Source organism: Peromyscus maniculatus, chromosome 14, assembly GCF_049852395.1.
Source record: "Peromyscus maniculatus bairdii isolate BWxNUB_F1_BW_parent chromosome 14, HU_Pman_BW_mat_3.1, whole genome shotgun sequence".
In the NCBI taxonomy this organism is placed as follows: Eukaryota; Metazoa; Chordata; class Mammalia; order Rodentia; family Cricetidae; genus Peromyscus; species Peromyscus maniculatus.
Window position 1 is genome coordinate 50193017 of NC_134865.1, and position 24275 is coordinate 50217291.

Here is a 24275-nt window from a genome sequence, read left to right on the forward strand (position 1 = left end):
GACCAGAAAAAAAAAAAAAAAACAGTGTCAAAACACAGGAGGCATGCTTACTAACTACAGAGAGCTGACCTGAGAAAGCTGTTGCTTCCTACCTTATTTCTCTTGTTCTAACAACGAGGCTAACAACAACAGCAACAGCTTCCTGCCGCCACTGCCCTGCAGCCTGATTCAGAAAAGAAAAAAAATACTCGGCAAAAATATTTTTTCTTTCTTAATTTTAATTTTTCAAACCAGAAAATTTTCTTTGCAGGTGTGTTGGTCTGTTCTGTGTTGCCGTAACACAGTGGTTCTCAGTCTGTGAATAGTGACCCCTTTGGGGCTGAATGATCCTTTCATAGGGGTCACCTAAGACCACCAGGAAACACAGGTGTTTGCATTACAACTCATAACAGTAGCAAAATCACAGTTGTGAAGTAGCAATGAAATCATTTTATGGCTGGGGGTCCCCACGACATGAGGAACTGAGTCAATGGGGTGTTGCATTAGGGAGGTTGAGAACCACTGTTGGAACATGCCATCACAGTTGAGGTGAGCCATGAGCAGTGGAAGTGTGTTTGGCTCACAGTTCTGGAGTCTGAGAAGCCCACAGGCCTCTGGGGCAAGGTTGCCCAAGGGTCACATAGCAGCGGTCAGCACGCGGTGAGAGAGTATTCCAATCACTAACTGTACTTGCTTTATTTGCAGTTTTTGTCCTTCTCTTTTTATTTATATGAATGTTTGGTTAGTGTCGCTCTCTTCCAGTCTGCCCCAAGCACCATGGGATCTATCTGTCCATCATTCAGTCTCCTAGACAATAAGACATAACCAGTATTCAAAAATGGTTGAAGAAATTTACCAAGTTAAGGTGACTCAATAAAATATTACCTACAGCATCCTCGAGAAAAAAAAAATGCTACAACTCAAGAGATTATTTACAGCTTACATTTAATTGGCCATACTTCACACTTTTTATTTTATAATTAAAATACTGTATGTTTGTACTTAACTATATGTTCATGTTTAATGTGGTATTTGGAAACATCCCACTCAATAACAGACACATGTAAAATACCCTCTTCACTAACAGAGATATGCTGAAAATTTGATATGTATTCTTTCAGAATTTTCTCTGTACATTTATGTATTGGCATACACACCTAAGAAAATTACTTAATACTAGTCTGGAAAAATGAGGACAAGGAGCCTTGTAGCTGGAAGTTTTTCTGTGTCCCACCCAGCCATGCACACGGTCCCTCAGCTGCTTATAAAATAATCACTCAGAAGCTTATATTAATTATAACTGCTTGACCATTAGCTCAGGCTTATTACTGACTAGCTCTTACACTTAAATTAACCCATAATTCTTATCTATGTTTAGCCATGTGGCTTGGTACCTTTTCTCAGTTCTGTCTTCACATCTTGCTTCCTCTGTGTCTGGCTGGTGACTCCTGTCTCAGCCTTCCTTTTCCCAGAATTCTCCTTGTCTGCTTATCCCACCTATACTTCCTGCCTGGCTGCTGGCCAATCAACATTTTATTTATCAACCAATCAGAGCAACACACATTCACACCATACAGAATAACATTCCACAGCAGAGCCTTGGAGAATTTCTACTTGAGAAGGCAACAAAAACCTTTCCTACTTATGCAAGCATGTATATGTATATGTATACATGTATTTTATATATATATGTGTGTGTGTGTGTGTGTGTGTGTAGGTATGTGTATTGTGCACATATTTTTGTGTATGTGTATATATGTATACGTGTATATATATATATTTGTATGTGTATGTTTGTATGTATATGCGTGTATATATATATGACTTATGTTTATGTATGTGTCTATATGTATATGTATGTATGTGTCTATATGTATATGTACATCTATATTTGTGTATGTGTGATGTGTATGTGTATATATGTATATATGTGTGTATCTATGCATGTGTATCTATATGTGTACATGTGTGATATGTATATATGCATGCATGTGTGTATGTGTGTATGTGTGTATCTGTATGTATGTATATACATGCATGTGTATGTATATGTGTGTATGAGTGTATGTGTATCTGTATGTGTATGTGTGTATGAGTGTATGTGTATCTGTATGTATATGTTTTGTGTATGTATATATGTATATTTCATGTATCCTTGAAAAGTGTTTTTCAGATTATTTCATCAAAAGAGGAGTTTTTCTAACACAGCAAAGAACTTGTGGGTCATTCCACTTCATTTAGATTCTGGAGTTGTAGTGGTTTTTCTTATGAAGTCTGTGGTCAGAAATCTCACCTTTCGGCATCTCACACACTCTCTTCTTCATTTCTACACCTTTCAGTGTGCCAGGAAATTGGTGTCTTAAACCCTTGCCAGCAATTATTAATTTTGATTAGTAACATCATCTGATAATAATGTTATTCTAGCTTTTGCTGATAATATCAAATTCATGTAGCAAGGATCCTGGCCTGGAAGAATTGCCAGAAAAATCTCTCCTTTTGTCCTCCAGAAAATCACAACTGTAGGAAGAGTGTCTTCTTTATTTCATTGTCAGAGAATTTAGATAAGATTAGCTGCTCGAAAATCCACACAATTTTACTTTTTAAGCATTAAAGGATGACAAAGTAGATGCTGCTTATCAGGGAACTTTATTTTTTAGCATTTTTATGAGTATCTGGGAAGGTATTTCATTATTAAAGTTTTATAAATAAATGAACTATATTTTAAAATAAATATACTAAAATATTCACAATTGCTGTGTTTTAATTTATGTGATTGCATCTGTCTATTGTGTGTTGTGTTACTAGATTGCCTGAGACTAGGTAATTTAGTAAGAAAGGAGATTAATTTCTTATAATTCTGGAAGCTAGAAAGTCCAAGACCAGAGCCCTGTATTTGTTGAATGCCTTTCTTCATGCTGTGTCAACCCATGGCAGAAAGTAGGAGGCAAGGAAGAGAGGGAGGGAGGGAGGGAGGGAGGGAGGGAGGGAGGGAGGGAGGGAGGGAGGGAGGAAGGGGGAAGGGAGGGAGGGAGGGAAGAGAGAAAATACATTCTTTTATGGGAAGCCGATTTTCATGATAATAACCACCCCCAATTATAACAGCTTTCATCCCTTTTATCCCCATGTCCGAATCATCTCTGAAAGGTCCCACTTCTCGATAACGAAGCCATGAGAGTAAGTTTCCAATACATGCATGATGGAGAACACATCCTAACTGTCATGTTCACCCTAATATATAACAGGTACTAGGAACAGAACTAGCAAGACAGACATTTTCTCTCTTTTATTTTGCATGGCACAGTTTAAGTTCTAGAGCCTTTCTGAGTGCTTTATTTTCAATGCTCTTGTGATCCTTCTCTGTTGTGTGATATTTTGATGACATTCTGACAACAAAGCTTGCTTTGAATCAGAGGGCAGAGCTAGCCACTAGCTGATCAAAATTAACCATAGAGATTCTGGAGGACTGAGGATAGGTAGAGAGGCAGGAAGTAGTAAGGCAGGGCTTAGAGAGGATCTTATCCCTTTTGGATGATGGAACAGAAGAGATAGGAGGTGACTGATGGCTTCTCCACCATTTCTCTGATCATTCAGGTTCTTACCTCAATATTTGACTCTCAATTTTTTTTATTGACAACAAATAATTAGACAAACACATCACTGCTCCCTTGATGTAATTTTAAAATGTCTGAGGCAGTTTTGTCCTGTTTCATTCTTAATGTTATTTGTAGCTTCCACCTTTGTCTTAACTCATCACACCAGAGATCTGTGAACGCCTTGGGCTTTTTGAAGAACTTCTTAGCTTTATTAATCCCTCTACTGTAGTTTTTTGTTTCTGGTTGCTTAATGTTTTTTTGTTTCTCTTTCACTGAGTCTTTTCTTTCTTTTATGTCTTCGGAAGCCTATTCTCTTCTTAAACTTTGTAATGTGAATGCTCACCTGTGTTCAGAACTTCTTTAATTTGAACACAACAGGGTACACATTTTCTAAAAGTGTCACATACATTTAAGACTATTAATTTCCCCTCTGAATATCAATAAACACCACACGTTTTATGATGATTCTTCATTCAGTTCAAAACTCAAAAGAATCCTGTGAGGAATGCTTGTAATCTATACATTGCTAACAGTTATACAAACACAGGCTGTTACAGTCTATGGCTTATCTCAATTTTCCAATAATTTCAGAACAAGAAGCCTTAGAATAATAACTAGTGCTGATAATATTGTGGGTAGCCTGAGTGTGGACTCTGTTTTCAAGAGCTGAATACAAAGACAAATGGCCAAACTGACTTCACTGTTGAGAGTGCAGCTCCATGAATTTGGTAGACAACCTTTCCATTATTTTCTCTTATCCTGAATATAAATTATTTCCAAGTATGCTTAGGAAGTCAGTTTTCCAAGTCTATTCCATGTATACAAATGTACATGTATTGATGTACATCAATCTTTAACAAAAATGTGTCTATTCGGTTGCTATGTATTTTTATTTAATGTATATGTTTAATATGCATTATTTCTGACACATGAATTATTTAGAAACAATAAGATTTACAAGCATGTGGAGGGCATGGTGGCACAAGCCTTTATTCCCAGCACTCAGAAGGCAGAGGCAGGCAGAACTCTGAGTTCAAGGCCAGGCTGGACTGCAGAGTGAGTTCCAGGACAGCTAGGGCTATACAGAGAAACATTGTCTCAAAACAAACAAACAAACAAACAAACAAACAAACAAAAAATTTTCAAACATATGAGTTTTTTTTAGGTCATCTTCTCAGTTTTTTATTTTTAATTTGTCAGCATTAAATTCATAGAGTATTCGTGATAATACTAAGCTGTCAGCATCTGTAGTCTTGCTTGATTGGTTAGGCTTGGGCCTTATATATTCTCATGATAAATTCACAGAAATACCCCTGTATCCTTGTGGTTTCCTATTGCCCATTAAAGTAAACTTGTTATTTTATTGTTAAAAAACACTATATTTTTTTTTTGGTCTACTTGATCTGTCAATTCTTAAGAGAGATGTGTTTAACAATCTTTGATTCAGCTTTCTCTATTTCTTCTGAAGTTTCATCCATTAAAATCTTTGAAGGTTGGAGGCATGTTTAGCAAGTCCACAGCCACTTTGGCTACATGAGACTCCTGCTCAAAAATCCAAACAAAAGTGCTGGGCATGATGGTCCATGCCTTTCCAACACTACGTGTCAGAGGCAGGCAGATCTTTGAGTTCAAGACAAGTCTGGCCTATAAAGTAAATTCCAGGCCAGCCAGAACTATATAGTGAGACCCTGTTTCAGACAAAACCAGAACTGCTCCTGCCACATGCCTGAAGATATAACCCATCCAAGATGACATTAAAGTTTCTACTTGCATTTTATAGGCCAAATAAGAGCATACATCAAGCCCAAACCTTTTCAAGTACCAATATTCTTTAACTCATGGTTTTACATCTCTCAAACCCACTGTAACACACACACACACACACACACACACACACACACACACACACGATGATGTTTTGTTGTACTCTAATAAAACTTGCCTGAAGGTTAGAGGACAGAGTCAGCCACAGAGTTAGCCATGGAGGTCAGGCAGTGGTGGTACACACCTTTAATCCTAGTACTTGGGAGGCAGAGATCCATCTGGATTTCTGTGAGTTCAAAGCCACCCTGGACTATTCGAGATTAATTCAGTTTAAACGAGAAATAGTCAGGCAGTGGTGGCACACACCTTTAATTCCAGCACTTGGGATCATACACCTTTAATCCCAGTACTTGGGGGTCACATGCCTTTAATCCCAGCACTAGGAAGGTTGAGACAGGAAGTCATGTGGCTGGGCAGAGAAAGGAATATAAAGCTGGAGGAGACAGGAATTAGGCCCTTTCTGCTGAGGACTCAGAGCCTTTTCGGCTGAGGAACCCCTTTCCGACTGAGGACTCGGGCTTTCAGTCAGATGATTTGTGGAGATAGGATCTCGCCTTCTGTTCAGCCTAAGGATTTGGTATTGAGATGGATTTGGCCAGATGGATCTCTGCCTCCCAAGTGCTAGGATTAAAGGTGTGTGCCACCACTGCCTGACCTCCATGGCTAACTCTGTGGCTGACTCTATCCTCTAATCTTCAGGCAAATTTTATCAGAGTACAACAAAATATCATCGTGTGTGTGTGTGTGTGTGTGTGTGTGTGTGTGTGTGTGTGTGTGTGTGTTACAGTGGGTTTGAGAGATGTAAAATCATGAGTTAAAGAATATTGGTACTTGAAAAGGTTTGGGCTTGATGTATGCTCTTATTTGGCCTATAAAGTGCAAGTAGAAACTTTAATGTCATCTTGGATGGGTTGTATCTTCAGGTATGTGGCAGGTATTGAGAATTTCTCTAGTGCCTTATTCCTTTGTCTCTCAGATCTTTCAGCATTTACCCCAATATCTGGCTCCAGGATTTTATTATAAGACCTTTTTAGAATTCCTGCAAAACACACACACACACACACACTTCAGAGAAGCAACTGTTTGTCTTCATGATCTTGTGGCTGACGGAGAACTGGAGCTCACTCACTGAAGCAGCATGGAGGCACTGGAGAGGAATCTACAGCAGATTGTCAGCCACGGAAAAATAAAACTGCAGAATGCATGTCTCTCAATGTCATGTGAAAGGTGAAACTCACAAGTGGAGCGAGCCATCATAAGTTAGGGACATCTGCATAAATTTACAGTTTAGGGATTCTTAGGTGCTTTTTTCCCTTTGCTTCCAGCATGCTCCATCAGTGCAGCAGGTCTTTTACACGGTGTTACCCCATCTTCAGCATGCTGCCTTGCTAGGAACTTCACACTTACTGAGGAGAACTGTTCTTTGACTTTCTATCCATTTAAACCCCTTTCTTCTCTCTTATTCTTATTGGTTTTTTAAACCCATATAGAGTTCATATAGGGATCAGCAGATATTGCCAGTTCAAACAGCAGCCCGGAACATGTCTCTCCAACCTTAAGTCTTTCTATAATTTCACCTCAGACATATTCCTTAATTTCCTTTAATTTACCTGTTCATTAAGGAAACATATCTCCTTTATCTAATATTCCAAATGCACTACTGCATTATAAGGGGTTTGTGAATACCTAGTCTGCCATATTTCTAAGGTCTGAATCTTCTAACATTTTCTGTATTTCCATATTTTATACAAAGAACTTGCTTTATTTTCATGTCGTTAAGTCAGGTATTTACCCCCACCCCAAAACAAAATAGGGATAGGGATCATTTTGAATGACACATGATCACAGGAACAATAAACATACAATCCAAAAGATTAGAAAGAATTATGTCCAAATGTATATAGGTGGAGAATTAAAGAGATTTTTTTTCTTACTAGTTTTCTACATTTTCCAATTTTTAGAAAAATAAATATTCATTTTAAAGTACAAAAAAATAGCTTTTATTAAAAAGAATAGGGCTAGGGATGTAATTCAGTGGTTGAGTGCTTGTCTAGCATGCACACTGCTCTGGATTTGACCCCCAGAATCACAAAGTGATAATAATAATTAATAATAATAATAGAAGAAGAATAAAAGGCAGAAAATGGTATTATATCAAGAGATCACCCATGTGCTCCTCTGGATAATTATTGAACCATCTTTTAGTTGCAAAAATCAATTTCTTAGACTATTAACTGGAAAAGCTACTTTGTTCCTAGCCATTGTCCCAGCATCTATTACCACCAGGTCCAGATCTTTCTGAAATCAGGAAGGTTCCTTCCTGGTGCATCAGTATCAACACATACTAAAACAAAACAAAACCATCTACCGCATCATAAGAGGACAGATAAGCCCACATATGACTTCCCTCATACCAGGAGGACATCTGTCTTCCACACCGTGGCTGCTCCAGCTCTGGGAAATCACCAGTATCGAAGTAGTGAAGTTCTGATCAGGCAGTGATCACACAAAAACCCTGGCTTTTATTTTCTTCTGTGATCCACATTTCAGTCCTCGGTTTAAACAGAGGCAAGTGCTAGATGTCCTCCCTCTGTCACATACGGGTGGCTGAGGGAGTGACTCAGATTGCATTTACGCACCTGGCCTGTTATATGGGTGCTGCTGAGGATCTGAATTCAGGTACTTGTGTAAGCTTAAACATGGGTTTAACTGTAGCATTTTCATGCATATAAATTAACCTTTAAAGGAAGATACGAAAATGTATAGGTTAGTTTATCCCAAGTGATCAGCCCTAAATATGTGTACATCTGGGCAATCAGACTCAGGAAGTTTTGTTTTAATGTGTGTGTGTGTGTGTGTGTGTGTGTGTGTGTGTGTGTGTGTGTGTGTGTAAAATGATGATTGTAGAAGAAGAGGTTATAAATTTGATGAGTGATACACAAGAGGAGTCAAAGGAGGAAAGAGAGAGGTGGAAATGATGTAAATATAGTACTCAACAACATAAAAGTGCATAAACTAAAAAAACATTTTACTTAATGTCTTTATTGAAAAGAAACTAAAAAAGGCAAGTGGCCCTGTTAAGTGCTCGCTTTTCAAATCTAACTAATTTCATCAATGCTGCTTTACCTTTGAGTTAAACGTTCTAATGAGTCAAACTGTGACACAGACCACTGGTATAGACCCCGTGAGCCTGGACTCAACTCAGGTCCAAGGAATGCTTACCATTCCATTCTGCAAGGTCTGGTGTGTGGGCAGGGTCTGCCGAGAAAGATGCATGGGGTTCAATTAACGCAATGTAAGTAAAAGGCTTGGGGAGCTGGGACACCCTCAGCAAATCTTTGGAGTTAGCATTACTGGAGAGTTCCTGGCCAAAGGAAAGCCCAGCGTGCTGTTCAGGGCTCAGCAAGAGGCCAGTCCCACTCAGCACTGGATGGAGAAAACAGGACCCCCGTGTGTCTTTGAGAGACCTCACACATTGTACTTGTCTAAACTGATACCCTCCTGGTTGGCAAAGACCAGAAATTAGCTTCTTGTGAAACGTACATCCTGGGGAGTGATTAGGACACACCCCACAAGTGTTCTTGGGGGCTTGAGTGGGTTTCTTTGCGCTAGTTTCTCTCAGAAGCAGAACACCAAGCAGGTAAGTCTCCAGCAATCGACCCCTGGCACTTGTTAGAGCAATCAGCCTCCAGAATCAAGGGACTCAGCTTCTAAACACTTAACTAGCATGGAAGGATGAGGAGCAAACAGGCAGAAAATTCACTTCTGTAGCAGAGCAGAGTGCTTCTCCATCTCCAGCTCTGCGGCGTCCACCCCCCACCCCCACCCCACAGCTCTTAGGTAATTATTTTAGGACAAAGCCAAAGCCAATGGGTGATTGATTTTTTATCATTGAATACTTGATCAACATGAATATGTAAATTTAACAGAAGTTGAAAGAATAAAAGAGCCATTTATAATCATGCCTTTGATGACTCAGTTTGAGTTCAAAAATAGTGAGGGAAAGAATCAGGAGGAGGGGTAGGAGGTGAGGTCAAATCTTACAAATAATTGGACTTTGCCCAGAGATATGTGCTCAGGTTTCTTTTTTTTTTCTCTCCTTTTTTTTTTCATTTGTTTTACAAACCAACCACAGTTTCCCCTCCCTTCTCTCTTCCAATTCCTGGCCCCCACCTCCCGTCTACCCCACCCCCATCCATTCTTCTTCCCTTCAGAAAGGGGCAGGCCTTCCATGGGAGTCAACAGAGCATGTCATATCACACTGGGGCAGGACCAAGCTCCTCCCCTGCATCAAGGCTGGGCAAGACAACCCTGCATGGGGAGTAAGTTCCAAAAAGCCAGCTGATGTGCCAGGAACAGATCCTGGTCACACTGCTGTCGACGCCACAAACAGACGAAGCTACACAACTGTCACCCACATACAGAGGCAAGCTACCTGGTTGTCGGTCCAGAGTCCATGCGCTCCTATTAGCTCAGGTCAGCTGTCTCTATGGGCTTCCTCATCATGATCTTGATCCCCCTTGCTCCTACAATTGGCAGGTGTAAGGTGGTATCACAGGGTCATTTTGATTTGCATTTCCCTGATAGCTAAGGATGTTGAACAATTCTTTGTATACCTTAGCCATTTGAGATTCTTCTGTTGAGAATTCTCTGTTTAAATTCTGTACCCCATTTTGAAATTGGATTATTTGGTATTTTGAGAGAGAGAATTCTGGGAACAAGAAGGCTGAGAGAGAGAGACGCTGCTAGCTGCCACCATGAAAAGAGAGATGTAAGGTACTGGTAAGTCACAAGCCACGTGGCAACTTATAGACTAGTAGATATGGGTTAATTTAAGATATAAGAACTAGGTAACAAGAAGCCTGCTGTGGCCATACAGTTTGTAAGCAATATAAGTCTCTGTGTGTTTACTTGGTTGGGTCTAAGTGGCTGCGGGACTAGTGGGTGAGAGATATTTGTCCTGACCGTGGACCAGGCAGGACTGAAGAAAACTCCAGCTACATTACATCCCCCTTTTCATTTCTGATTTTGTTAATTTGGATATCCTCTCTCTGCCTTTTGGTTAGTTTGGATAAGGGTTTGTCTATCTTGCTGATTTTCTCAAAGAACCAACTCTTTGTTTCATTGATTCTTTGTATTGTTCTCTTTGTTTCTATTTCATTGATTTCAGCCTTCAATTTGATTATTTCCTGGTGCCTATTCCTCCTGCGTGAGTTTGCTTCTTTTTGTTGTAGAGCTTTCAGGTGTGCTGTTAAGTTGTTGAGTCGCTAGTGTGGGATTTTTCCAAATTCTTTATGTAAGCACTGAGTGCTATGAACTTTCCTCTTAGCACTGCTTTCATAGTGTCCTATGAGTTTTGGTATGTTGTGGACTCATTTTCATTGAATTCTAGGAAGTCTTTAATTTCTTCCCTCACCCAATGGTGATTCAGTTGTGAGTTGTTCAGTTTCCATGAGTTTATAGGCTTTCTGTAGTTTGTGTTGCTGTTGAAATCTAACTTTAACCCATGGTGATCCAATAAGATACAGGGGGTTGTATCTGTTGAGATTTGCTTTATGATTGAGGATGTCATCAATTTTAAAGAAGGTTCCATGAGGTGCTGAGAAGAAGGCGTATTCTTTTGTGTTTAGGTGAAATGTAAGTCCATTTGAGTCATAACATCTGCTAGTTCCCATGTTTCTCTGTTAAGTTTCTGTCTGGCAGGCCTGTTCGTTGGTGAGAGTGGGGTGTTGAAGTCTCTTATTTTTAATGTGTAGGTTTGATGTGTGGTTTAAGCTTTAGTAATGTTTCTTTTACAAATGTGGGTGCCCTTGTTTTGGACGCATATATGTTCAGAATTGAGGCTTCATCTTAATGGATTTTTCCTTTGATGAATATGAAATGTCCTTCTTCATCTCTTTTGATTAATTTTAGTTTGAAGTCTATTTTGTTAGATATTAGGATAGCTACCCTAGCTTGCTTCTTAGGTCCATTTGATTGGAAAATTTTTTCCCAACCCTTTACTCTGAGGTAAAGTCTGTCTTTGAAGTTGAGGTGTGTTTCTTTTCTTTTTTTTTTTAAAAAAAAAGATTTATTTGTTTATTATGTATCCAGTGTTCTGTCTGCACATATCCCTGCAGGCCAGAAGAGGGCATGAGATCTCATTACAGATGGTTGTGAGTCACCATGTGGTTGCTGGGAATCAAACTCAAGACCTTTGGAAGAGCAACAAGTGTTCTTAACCTCTGAGCCATCTCTCCAGCCCGAGGTGTGTTTCTTGTATGCAGCAGAACAGATCCTGTTTTCTTATCCGTTCTGTTAGCCTGTGTCTTTTTATCGGCAAATTGTGTTTTTCTTTTTATTTGCAAATTAAGAGATGTTAGGACAAGTGATTGTTAATTCCTATTATTTTTTGTTTTTGGTGGTGGTGGTGGTGGTAGTGTGTGTTTCCTTTCTTCAGGTTTTTCTGGTATTAGATTATCTATTGCCTATGTTTTTTGTGGATGTAGCTAGCTTCCTTGGGTTGGAGTTTTCCTTCTAGCACTTTCAAGGGCTGGATTTGTAGATAAGTATTGTTTAAATCTGGTTTTGTTATGAAATATCTTGTTTTCTCCATCTATAGTGATTGAAAATTTTGCTGAGTATAGTAGTCTGGGGTGGCATCCATGGGCCCTTAGTGTCTGTAAAATGTCTGTCCAGGACCTTTTGTCTTTTAAAGTCTCCATTGAGAAGTCAGGTGTAATTCTAAGAGGTCTGCCTTTATATGTTACTTGACCTTTTTCCTTTGCAGCTCTTAATAATCTTTTTTTATTCTGTATGACTTTTTTTGTTTGATTCAGCCTATTTGGTGTTCTGTAAGCTTCTTATACCATTATAGGCATGTCCTTCTTTAGAATGGGAAAGTTTTCTTCTATGATTTTGTTGAATATGTTTTCTGTGCCTTTGAGCTGGGATTCTTCTCGTTCTATCCCTATTATTCTTAAGTTTGGTCTTTTCATGATGTTCCAGATTTCCTGGATGATTTGTGTTAGGAATTTATTGGATTTAATATTTTCTTTGACTGATGAATCTATTTCCTTTATTGTATCTTCAACGCCTGAGATTCTCTGTTCCATTTCTTATATTCTGTTGATGATGCTTGCATCTGTAATTCCCATTCACTCCCCCAGATTTTCCATTTCCAGAATTCCCTCAGTTTGCATTTTCTTTATTGTTTTTATTTCAATTTTCAAGTCTTGAATCATTTCCTTCACCTGTTTGATTGTTTTTTTCTTGGCTTTCTTGACCTTCTTTAAGGGATTTATTGATTTCTTCCAATTTTTTGTTTGTCTTTCCCTCAATTTCTTTAAGGGAATTTTTCATTTCCCCTTTAAGAGCCTCTATCATCTTCATAAAGTTATTTTTAAGGTCATTTTCTTGTGTTTCAGCTGCATTGGAATATTCAGGTCTTGCTGTTGTAGGATCACTGGGTTCTGGTGGTGCCATAGTCCTTTTTTGGGTTATTGAATGTATTCTTACACTGGCATTTACTGTTCTTCCCACTGGTGTGGTTTGTACCTGTGCCTGTGTCGTCTGCTGGGGTTGCCGGGGAGGGCTGGTCACAGAGAGGATGTTTAGGTGCATAGGGCTGGGCAGCGGAGTGGCTCTTGAAGGGACAGAAGGCAGCAGGGGTAGTGGTGTAGTCTGGAGGTAGGTCTCTCACCTGTTTACAGGCTGATGGGAACTGAACCAGAGCAGTGGGGTTCCACCAGAGTGGGGGACAGGGCCTAGCTACCTTGCTGGTGCTGGGATGGGATGGGGAGGGACATGGGATGTGCCTTGGGGTTTGGGGTCTGGACTTTGGGGCAGTCAAGCTGGGAGGCCAGTCACTCACCTGTTTTTCCAACTGGTGTGGTTTGCACCTGTGCCTATGCAGTCGGCCGGGCTTGTGGAGGAGGGCTGGCCACGGGGAAGAGGTTTAGGTATGTGAGACTGGGCAGCAGAGCGGGTCTGGGAGAGACAGAGTCCCGTGGGCGGCAGAGGTGGTGCTGCAGTCTGGACCAGATCTCTCACCTGCCTGCAGGCTGCTCCGGATTCTTAAAGAGGAACTTTAAACATTAGATACTGACTTCTTTGTAAAAGTCCCTTTCCTTTGTCTGAAAAAAAAAATGCATTTACATTGCTCTGGTCTTTTTCCATTGTAGCAGGACAAACAATACATGTTTTAGTGGAAGAGGGGGCCACAAAACAAAGTTACAAAACAAAACAGTTGTGTGGACATAAAAAGATGGCAGACAGCCAGGCAACAGTGACGGCTTCTTTGCAACCAAGTTTCTTTCTTCAAATCACACAGCCTTCTCTTACAACTTGGTCCTTGTCCTGTGTTCCTCTCCCACAATGTTTCATTTGACCAGAGGAAGCCCAAGTGTCTCTATAACCTCGTCTTGTTCTTTCTTGGCTGTTGTGGAATCTAGAATTAGACTTCTAAGGCTGAATTCTGTCTCTGCCCTAACCAATGAGTGATCCTTGTATTCCCAGATCTTTCAGTGTTTCAAGGCAACATTTCATAAGAGCTGCCTTGACTGGTTTGGGAATTATGACTAAAAATATCTCAGTCTCCTTTGGGAGCAGTTTGCTAACTATTTTCCTTACTGGGTTCTAACACAGCTGGCTTACACTGCATGCCCGACTGACAGATATCAAACATTTAAGAATGTGGTCCCTTCCTTTTTGAGTTTCCAGAATCATCAGAATATCCAACCCGGAAGAAGCCTGAAAAACCCAGCCAGTCTCATCCTGCTTGCTGGTAGCCTCCCCTTGTGTGGTGACCTGTGTGTCTCTCAAGGCAGCTTTCTCTCAACTGGAGTTGTGGCAGCATTCTGCCTTTCCTCTAGCCAGAGGTCATTATGTTCTGTTCCACCGTTGTGAGATCCTCACAAATGTTTAGACAATAAAACTGTCGATTTTGTTATCTATAAAAGTACTATAATAATGAGTATAATTAGGGCTTGCTAGATGGTTTAATGATTAAAGACACTTGCCTGATCATGAATTCTTTCCTGGATCCCACAGTGCAAGGAAAGAATCTACTCAAAAAAAGTTGTCCTCTGACCTCTACACACACACCACACACACACACACACACACACACACACACACACACACACACACACACACAAAATGATGATGTTAATGATGATGAGCTTGAAAACAAATTTTAAAAATAATGAATATAGTCAGTATCACTGTTTGCAGCTGCCTTGTGGCAATGATATGAGAATTCACTGGACAAGTACTTGTAAAGCCCTAAGAAACCACACTAGTGTAGTTAAGTAAATTGAGAACAACCAATATCCAACCTATCAACTAGGGTTACCTGAACTTCACATACCTATCCGTCTCTACAACTTACTTCATTACTCCTTCCTCTAAGATTCCTGGCTTTTTCCTGCCCAAGATTTTTTCTCTCTAAATTCTCCTGATTTGTTGTGTCTCAGTTTTTCTACACCATAACATTAGGACCATTGAGTCCTTTCTCTTGCTCAGGCTATTTCCCTCTTAGAAGCCTGAGCAGCTGCTTTTTTTTTTTTTTTTAAAAAAAAAAAAAAAAACCTTCCTTTTGAAGATCTCTTAAGGAGTTGTTTGATGAGCCTGACTCATGAGTAGATGGAATTTGCTTCTTCATTTAACTCCCATAGCATTTTTCTTGGCTGTATAGAAGCATAGAGCCGATGGAACTAGAAGAAAAGCGAAGGTCAGTATGGAGCGGGGACCCCACCTCACCTTCACCACAGATGCCACGAGCATCACGGCTCATTGTGACGGAAGTCAGACCTGCCAGGACATCACCCAATGTCCTCTAAAGTCTCAGAAGGTCCAATGCCTTCCTCTTGTTTATTCCAGTCCTGGTCTGACCTTCACACAATACAATTCCAGAACAGGAGTTGCAAAAAGGAAGGCCTAAAGTGCCAATTCTAGGTTTTGTTTGATCTTTGGGGATTATGGCTGGAAACCTGCCAGTTCTCCTTGGCAGGAAGTTTGCTGAGCCCACAACTCAACTCTTTCCCTTCTGGCTTCTAACACACGTAAATTACAGCATAGAAACTCAACGGCTAGAAAACTACTTGAAGAGTGACCCTTGCCAAACCTTAACACATTTTCATGCAACTTTGGTGTCTTAATTTTCTACGACTGTAACAAAAGACCCAAGGAAAATAAGTTAAAGGAGGAAAGGTTTCTATAGTGCCTGGCGTTGGAGGTTTCAGTCTGTGCTTGGCTGACTCCACCTCTTTGGACTCGGGCAATTAATGGCATGGCAGTGGGAGAATCTGATGGAGGAGGCTAATGCTTTTTGAAACTAGTGACTAATATTCAAGATTAGAGAAATTTCATGTAAATTTCTGGGTCCTTTTAAAAACTGGAGCAGGTGTTTTGTTGAACCTCCAGTTCAACCTCAAGAGACGGTGAGCTGGGAGGCAGCCTGCCCTCTGCACTCCTCACTCATTCCCCGTGTCCTCAGGGCACCTCAGCTGGCTGTATCACCCGGTTGTTCCTTCTGGACTTTGCAGTTTGAAACTCTTGATTCTGTGACTGGGCAGAACACACCACATCAACTTGCACACTCAGAGTCCAAACACAACCCAAGAACAAATGTGAGAAGACCATGCTTTTCTTTTATCTACAAATCAAGCACAGTGTTTGCAGGGAGGACTAATCCAAGCAAGTCACACCCAAGTCACACCCAGCCAATTACACTAGTTTGCTCCCACCCGCTCCAGCTCCTCCTGATATAATCACAGAGTGTTAGTAGACAAATAGATCGGTGAGATTAGAGATGTAGGTTGGATGGGAACTGTGATGAAATCCCGTCTTCAGACTGTTTCCCATTTGGGTTATAATTTTTAAAAATACAATGAATTTTCTGCTAAAACAGCCAGAAACACTTGCAGATTTAGCTTTCTGGAACAGATTCTAATTACATTAGAAATAAAGATGAAGATATAATTTGGAGAAGGAAGAGGAGGGGGGGGAAATTTGAATTCAAGTTTTTTTTTAAAAGGTTATTCAAGCTAGATGGTGGTGGGTGGTAGTGGCACACACCTTTAATCCCAGCACTCGGGAAGCAGAGGCAAGGGGATCTCTGTGAGTTTGAAGCCAGCCTAGTCTACAGAGCGAGATCCAGGACAGGCTCCAAAGCTACACAGAGAAACTCTGTCTCAAAAAACAACAAATAAATAAATAAATAAATAAATAAATAAAAGGTTATTCATAAACTTAAAGTGAAGGAAGCAGGAAGACAGGGCCCCTGCCAAACCCCAGAACATTTCCATGCAGCCCAGTGCCTTTAGCTTCATTTCTACTGCTGTGACAAGATGCCCAAGAGAAACAAATGAAAGAAAGGCCTGTTTGGGCACACGATTTCCTTGCTTTAGACCCGGGGCAAAGCAGAAATCACAGCATCAGGTGTGGGTGGTGGGAGAGGGTGCCTGCTTCCCTGCAGCCAGGAGGCAAAGACAGAGAGCAAAAACCAGGGACAAGATGTGTCTCCTACGAGGGCTTTCCCTGGGGACATACTTCTCCAAATAGGCGCCACCCACCTCTAGAGTTCCCACGGCCTCCCAAGAGTCCATTGTACTTTAAGCCATCAATGGATAAAATCATTGATTACGTCAGAGCCTCGTGACCCAATTACTTCCCCAAAGCCCCGCCTCTAAGCATTGATGCATTGGAGACCACCTTCAACACATTAGAGTTTGGGTGGGAAGTGGGTGAGGTATTTCAGACCCAAAGCATATCAGCCAGGATTCTAGAAAAGACAGTTGAAAAGTGCTCACTGGAGGTTATAGAGTACAGAGGAGGGAGAGCCATTTATCTCTGTCCTTCGTAGCTCTTAGCTCCGATGGTCCGTGGTAACAAGAAAAACAAACAGAATTCATTAATATTCATATTCCATGTATACGCGAAAGATTCCCAAGGAATGGGTACTTCTCAAAGAGGGTGATTTAGAGTTAAGATTTTTGAGAAGACAAAGGAAAAGGATGTTGATTCTCAGCAGGCAGTAAACTGTGAGGATGAGGAAGTGAAGACCAGTCATAGACCAGCCCTCAGCTGCCACTTGAGGCTGATGAAGATCAAGCAAGAACTGTCTCCCATAGTCAGGCTTTTCTGGCAGAAAGAGGAGGAGGGATGCTTTTACCCTTGTGAATGGGAGAGGGTAGAGGGCTGATTTTGTATCTCTTTCTTCTCAATTGCCTTTGCTGAAAATAATCCTTGTGCCAAAATGGCATATTTGGAGTGGCCTATTTGGTCTTCTGCAGTAGAATGACAGAGGCAGTGTCGAGTGAGGCTGTGGCTACTTGGCATGTATTACAAACACCAAAGCAAAATACAACATGCAAAGTGCCATCCCCGGAGACCAACAAGGCACAAAATAACCCCACGAAGCAGCATAACACTTCCGCTGCCACATGGCTACAGATTCCACCTGCTGGTATGCACACAAACCGTGACACTAACGCACTCACCTTGAGAACATGGACAAATAACATGAGACACTCCACAGAGCTGTTGTGAAGGTCAAATACACAAAGCAGGAAGTACTGTACTAGCCAGCAGCACTCAATAAAGCTTACACCGTAGTTACATTGTTACTGCTAGTTTTATCAGAAATTGAAACACTACTTGGGTCAAAGAAGATGAACTCTTCACTTACCCTGTAATTTAAAGACATATTTTCATCCATTCTCTTCTCTAACAAGTCCATAATCTTGACCTTTCCATCAGCTGGCCTACAGTGTGGAGGCATTTACCCTTGATGGTCTGTGATCTTTGTTTCAGCCACGTGTCTGCTAGCCGAGTCAAGCCTCTGGCTTTTAATTTGGGGGTGGTAGATAAAAAGACAGGAGACAAAAGCCCCTGTGCTGTCTTTTATCCTTTGAAGTCTCTGTTTCTGAAGTTGTTTAAGCTCTTTGAATCCATTACTCCAAGGACTTGTGAGAAAGGATGTTCTAGTCTGACTTAATAATAAGAACCTTTGATGAGGCCAGCTCTCAAGCACTGTTGCTCAATGCCCATCCCGCCAAATGGATCTTGCGAGCGCCAGTTTTCAAAGGCTATCCTTGGGCCTCGGTTGGGTTCTGTTGGTGTCGATGCAAAATACACAGCTCAGGAACAGGGATTTAGGTTGGCCTATATTCCGTATTCCAACATGCTAACAGTTACATGACATTTTTATAATAACAAGATTAAAAAGAATGTGGTGAATCAAAACACTCTTCAAATACATTAGTGTGTACATCAGGTAGGTCACAGCAAAGCAAACAAATTCATGTTATAGGCCTCAGATGCTACCTAATGGCATTCTTAACTACCAAGTCTGTTTGTATATTCCAAAGGATTTACCCAGTCGTCACCAGGATGCTAGGTCATACATAGAGATGAGCAATAAATAAGAGGCTAAGACAGTCCTAGATAATTTGGTTCTAGACCTACAACATTACAACCATTGGCTTTCTAATTAGTTGCTTGCAGAAGGTTCAGGGTAAGCCCAGCTTCTTTCTGAGAACTTCAGTTAACAGTTGGTATAAGTTGCTGAGAAGAAAAACCTTTAAGATATTACATAATCATCTTGAATATGAGAATGAAAATAGTTGAGTTCAGAGAGAGGTGGTAGAAAATCAAACCCACAATGTGGCTCTGATTAGAGCCAAGGCTGAGACTAGAACCACATCTCTTCATCTGGGATCACGGCTTTGTCTATATTGATAGACAGTGTACCAGGCTTTTTCTTTGGGGCCACCAACCAGCTCCCAAATCATGATAGGGAGACTTATTGTTACTTTTGAATGCTCGGCCTTAGCTTAGCTCTTATTTTAATCTGTTTCTTCTTATCCACATTTTGCATCAGGGCTTTTTACCTTTCATTCTTTGTGTATATCTTACTTTCCTGCTGTCTATGGAGACATGAGTCTGGCTGGTGACTAACTACCTGGCTTCTGCCCTGGGCCTGACCCTCTCTTCCTTCCCATTCTCTTCTTTCCTTTTCCCTCTCCTTCTTTTTGAGCCTAGATTTCTCCTCCTATTTATTCTCTTTGCCCACCAACACCACCTATACTTTCTCTGCCTGGTTATTGGCCCTTCAGTTTTTTATTAGACCAACCAGATCCCTTAGGCAGGCAAGGTGAAACAGCAATACATTTCTTCATAATTAAACAAATGCAGCAAAAACAAATGTAACACATCCTTGTATCATTAAACAAAGGTAGCAGAAACAAATGTAACACACCTTTACATAGTTAAAAGTAATATTCCACAGCAGAAACAAATGTAGCGCATCTTTACATAGATAAATATCCCACAAGAAGACTGGGATTTTCTATCCTTACTGAGGAGTCATTTACTCTTCCTTTGTTTTAGCCAAGACTGTTCATGGATGTGGTGGTAGAAGACACTGTCAGGCCTACCAACTTAGAAATGGCTTTTGTAGAAACGCACTGACCCTTCACTTGAGCCTACAATGTAACTAAACGTAGCGGGGCAAAGCCTGGCATCTCTGCCTCCATCTTGTATCTGTCTCCTTTTCCACGGGTCCCCTGCATGACTGCTGTAGGTGTGCTAATCACACATAGAGTCCCCACACCAGTAATGATCAGACCATCTCATTCCTCCTTCATGGCTGAAAACATAAAAACAAGAGTCACGGTTCTAAACCTCCAGCAACTTTGGGTTCCAGAAAGAGCAAAGCCTCACAGAGCAGACCACTGCCCCAAGTAAGGGCAGTGAGCCCCAAGGGAGAGACTGCATGTCAGAGCAGAAGCAATCACCTATGGATCAGATGCCCCCCCTCACACTATGACATGATAATGGTTGCCTCAGACTACCTTGCAGATCCAGAACTGAAGTAATGATCAGCTGGACTGCCCTTTGATCAAGATTACCTACTGTGCACCCATCTCAGACTCCACCTCAGTTCTTTCTCTACTTAAACCTCAGCTCACTTCAATACTGCACAGAGGGACTTGGGACTCCAGCTCTCTTTAGCGGTTCTTCTTCCCATCAGTGGTACCTTATGGAAGGAGAGTAGAGAGAAAAATTAGCCTGAAAGAGCATATGAAGACAACTAATTTGTAGAAAGATTAGAAACCTTCACCCACAGAGGCCAGTAAGAGAATGCACAGGGAAGTTTGCCTGGACAAGTGGGCATATTGAAATGTAAATGTGCAAAACCCCAGGATATAAATGTCCTGAATTTTTTTTCCCCACTAATTCCTTGTTCTGGGACACAAGGACCTGGAACACCCAGTGGGTACCCACTGGACCCTCATATCAACCTGTAACAACACAGATTAAATCTCCTTTCTCTACTCCTCACAGCTCATGTAATTGGCCTGTTGGGATGAGTCCCCAAACCTAGTCCGTTGGGACTCCAAGAGGGAGGGCTTTTGTCCTAAAACTCAGTTAACAAAAACAGCACCTTCTCTTATCAATTTTACATCGGCACTGTCCTTCTTCAGCAAGCCAAGTGTTCGGCCACTCTCTGCTGTTCATCAAAATTTAAACGGACAATGGGAAATATCACCCCCATGTGGAGGGTTAAGAGCCCTGAGGTCTATTTTCTCTGGTCTCTCCGGGGTGCTGATCAGCACACAGTCTTTGAACTGAGGCAGCTGTTCCCTGCAGGCTCTGCCACCAGCTGTGACTTTGGACGTTTTGAAGTAAAAGAGAGCTACCCAGTTTTGCTTCTAAAAAGCAGAAATTCCCAGGAACGGGGAGTTTGTTTGGTGCACAGACTGACTCCTGATTTCCTCAGGAGAGGTCATAGAGCCCCCCTCACGGCAAACAAGAAGAGGAGAGACTTCACAGGAGGGGGGATTAAAGGAACGGCACCAGGGTCCTGGAAGACCAGGATAGACAGCCTTGGGATGTGTAGTGGACACAAGCTTCCTCTAAAGCTGATGATTTTGAGAAACAGCAGATACCAGAAAAACTCCTAAGGGAAATCTACATTTATAAAAGTAATCTTTCCTCCTAAGGGTAACCCTCTCTCAATCCCTGGAGACTCTTAGTAATGTGAAAAAGTGTGCAAAGCAAAACTTGCTGTCTGTTCTCTTCCTGGTTACCTTCCCTGGCTTGGATCCCCTCCCCAGCAACCCCAAAGCTCCTTCTCCTTTGTTGAAATTCAAACCCAAGTTTCAACCACCCCTTGAGCTTCGGAAGAGCTCTAGGTTTCACCTACATGTATGAGACACGTGAGTTCTGTTTGGTCTTCTCTGTCTTGGTCACAGAGACAAAACATAAAAGACCAGAAGGAAGAGTTGTGAATGTTTTTGTTTCCTTTCAGACAGATGAAAGAAGAGGAAGCTACTGCATAAGAAGAGCGGGAAACAAGAAAGCAGACCACCTAGTGCAGGGAGCTTACGTGACTCACGCAGCAGGAAGAGTACCCATTAAGGAAGGAAGATGCCAGCCGCTCCCTGGGCAAGACCGTCAGCATCATTGAGACCTGAGAAGAGGGCTGGGTAGAGGAGGAGGAGGAGATTCCAGGGCTTAGCATATGGTATATTAGCATGTGGCAGCCCTCAGCCTGCTGGGACTTCTTTCAACTGCGGGAGCCTGCTTAGAAAAGATTACACTTTAGGAAATTGAGAGAGGCTTACTGTATAAGTGACCCACAAAAAAAAAAAAAATCACATAGTCTCTGCCCTTCCCTTTTGCCTTCTTAAAGCCTATGGTTGGGTCGCGGGCAAAGTTTGTCTAAGTTCCTCTGTCATTCTCCTTTAGCTAATTATCCCCTTTCCCATAACTGCCTATGTGTCTGTGTGCCGCTCCTTATGACACCTGGAGCCACATCATAGATCAGCATGGCATGGTAACCCTCCTGGTACAGTAATGGCACACTTATCTTGGCAACCAACAATTCTCTAATTGAACTTAAGACCTTTCAATGTTGGGTAATAGCTCCGGTCATGAGGAACTGAGTCAGGCTACACTGGGCAACAGTCCCTAGCCATGAAAAATTGTTTGGCACCAGACTCACTGTTCTGCTCCACCTGCAGAAGGAAAATTCCCCAGTATGAAAAATAACCCAGTCAAAACACAAAAGAATAACTATACCTTCCTGGTAGTTACCTTATATAAGTAAGAGTGTGGTGTGTGTGTGTGTGTGTGTGTGTGTGTGTGTGTGTGTGTATGTGTGTACACATGTCCCCTGGGATCTGTAAATGCATTCAACCTTCATCCTGTTAAAAGTTTGGGACCCCTAGCTATTCCAATAAAGTAGTCTCAACCTGCTGAGATGGAGTCTGTCTGCCTATCTGTCTCATTTTTCTTATACTCAAGAGGGATACTGTGCCTGGTACTGGAAAGCTAGCTAACTAGTAAAATCATAGTTATTGGAGGAAATCCACAACCACTCATTTACTAAACCAGCATACTCCCTGACAATAAATAATCTAAACATCTGTCCTTATCCACACAGATAAGTATAGTCCTCACCCCTCATCAAGGAAACTTCTCTTTGCAACAGACAGAGACCACTATAGAAAACTGCAACCAGTCAGCACGCAGAGTTGTGGAGTCTAGTCCTAATGGATACTTCTACACAATACTCTCACACTTAAGGCTCGGGGAACATTGAGGAAGAGGGGGCAGAGAGTTTGTAAGAGCCAGAGGATTAGGGAGTTCACTGTGAGACTGTGTCTCCTATAACATCAGAAGCTACACTCATTAAGTCTCACCAGCATGACTGCCCAAATGTGAGGGGAACAAGCACAACACCAATTGACCATGCCAAACTGGCTGGGCAAAGTCCACAAGGCCTCAACCCTATGTAAGGAACCATAGGCAACCGAGGAATGCTGGGAGCGGTAAGAGATGGTCTTCCCCAGGGAAAAGCACAAACTGTCCAGTGCCCAGTGGTCAGCCCTGAAAACAGACATAGAAGTAACATTCTATGGACTGAACCAGTTATTTTTAGTAATACAGAGGTATATACAAATTCATATATCTATGAAATAACAATTAGTGAGAGAAAGAAGCCATGAGTTTGAAGGAGAGTGGGAAGAGGTGTATGGAAGGGCCTAATGAACAAATGGGAAGCGATAAATATTGTAATGATGATATAATCTCAAAAGATATAATTAAAAAAGAAGCATAAGAACCTGGGAAGTTGAGTGGCTGCCCTCCAGACTCAGATCCACCCCTGTAACAACACCATGGGTCACACCAGACAAGGATGCTGTCCAGACTTCGAGGATGTAGTCACTGGGAGTTGAAATTCCCACTTAAAAATGCACGTCCGTGTTAAATACTCTACAAAGCTGATGGGCTGAGTTCAAGTGTTTCTGTGACTGGGAAGAGCTGAGATGCCACAAGTTAGGAGACACACTATCTGGGGCCTTCTTCAGGCTCATGACAGTCATTTGTTTGACTCCATATCCTGTGACGACCAAAGGAAAATCATTCTGCAATGAACAAATAGATCCCTGCCTCCAACTACCCCAAAGTTAAAGTCATCGGACAGCACCTGCAGCCTGGAACAGATTTCCTCACTGACACCTCATGTTTTCATCCAACTATTTCTAAATTTATGGTGGGTGTGTGTGTGCGCGCGCGCGCGTGCGCGTGTTTGTGCACAGGCGTGTAAGCATACGTGTTTGTGTACATATAGAGGTCAAAAGATAATCTTGGGTCTCATTCTTCCAGCACCATCCGTCTTTTCACTTTTTAAGATAGAGTGTCACACTGGTCTGGAAGTCACCAAGGCTGGCCAGCCGGAAGTCCCAGGGACCTGCCTGTCTCCGCCTTCCCAGGTCTAGGATTAGAGTGTCCGTACACTGCTGTGCCCAGCTTCTTCACACGTGTTCTGGGGTTTAAGCTCAGCCCCTCACTTCATGATGTGAGCACTTTACCAACTGAGCCGTT

General features: G+C 41.6%; 1 long non-coding RNA gene across 1 annotated transcript in view; it reads right to left on the bottom strand.

Annotated features, from left to right (window-relative positions):
* Nucleotides 1–634: 634 nt before the first annotated feature.
* LOC121822396 (uncharacterized) overlaps nucleotides 635–24275 on the bottom strand; it is a 104889-nt gene continuing 81248 nt past the window's right edge. The window contains exons 2-4 of the long non-coding RNA XR_013044390.1: nucleotides 13249–13450; nucleotides 9832–9922; nucleotides 635–786 (exon numbers count right to left, since the gene is read on the bottom strand). This is a non-coding gene — a long non-coding RNA (uncharacterized LOC121822396). The remainder of the gene's footprint in view (nucleotides 787–9831; nucleotides 9923–13248; nucleotides 13451–24275) is intronic.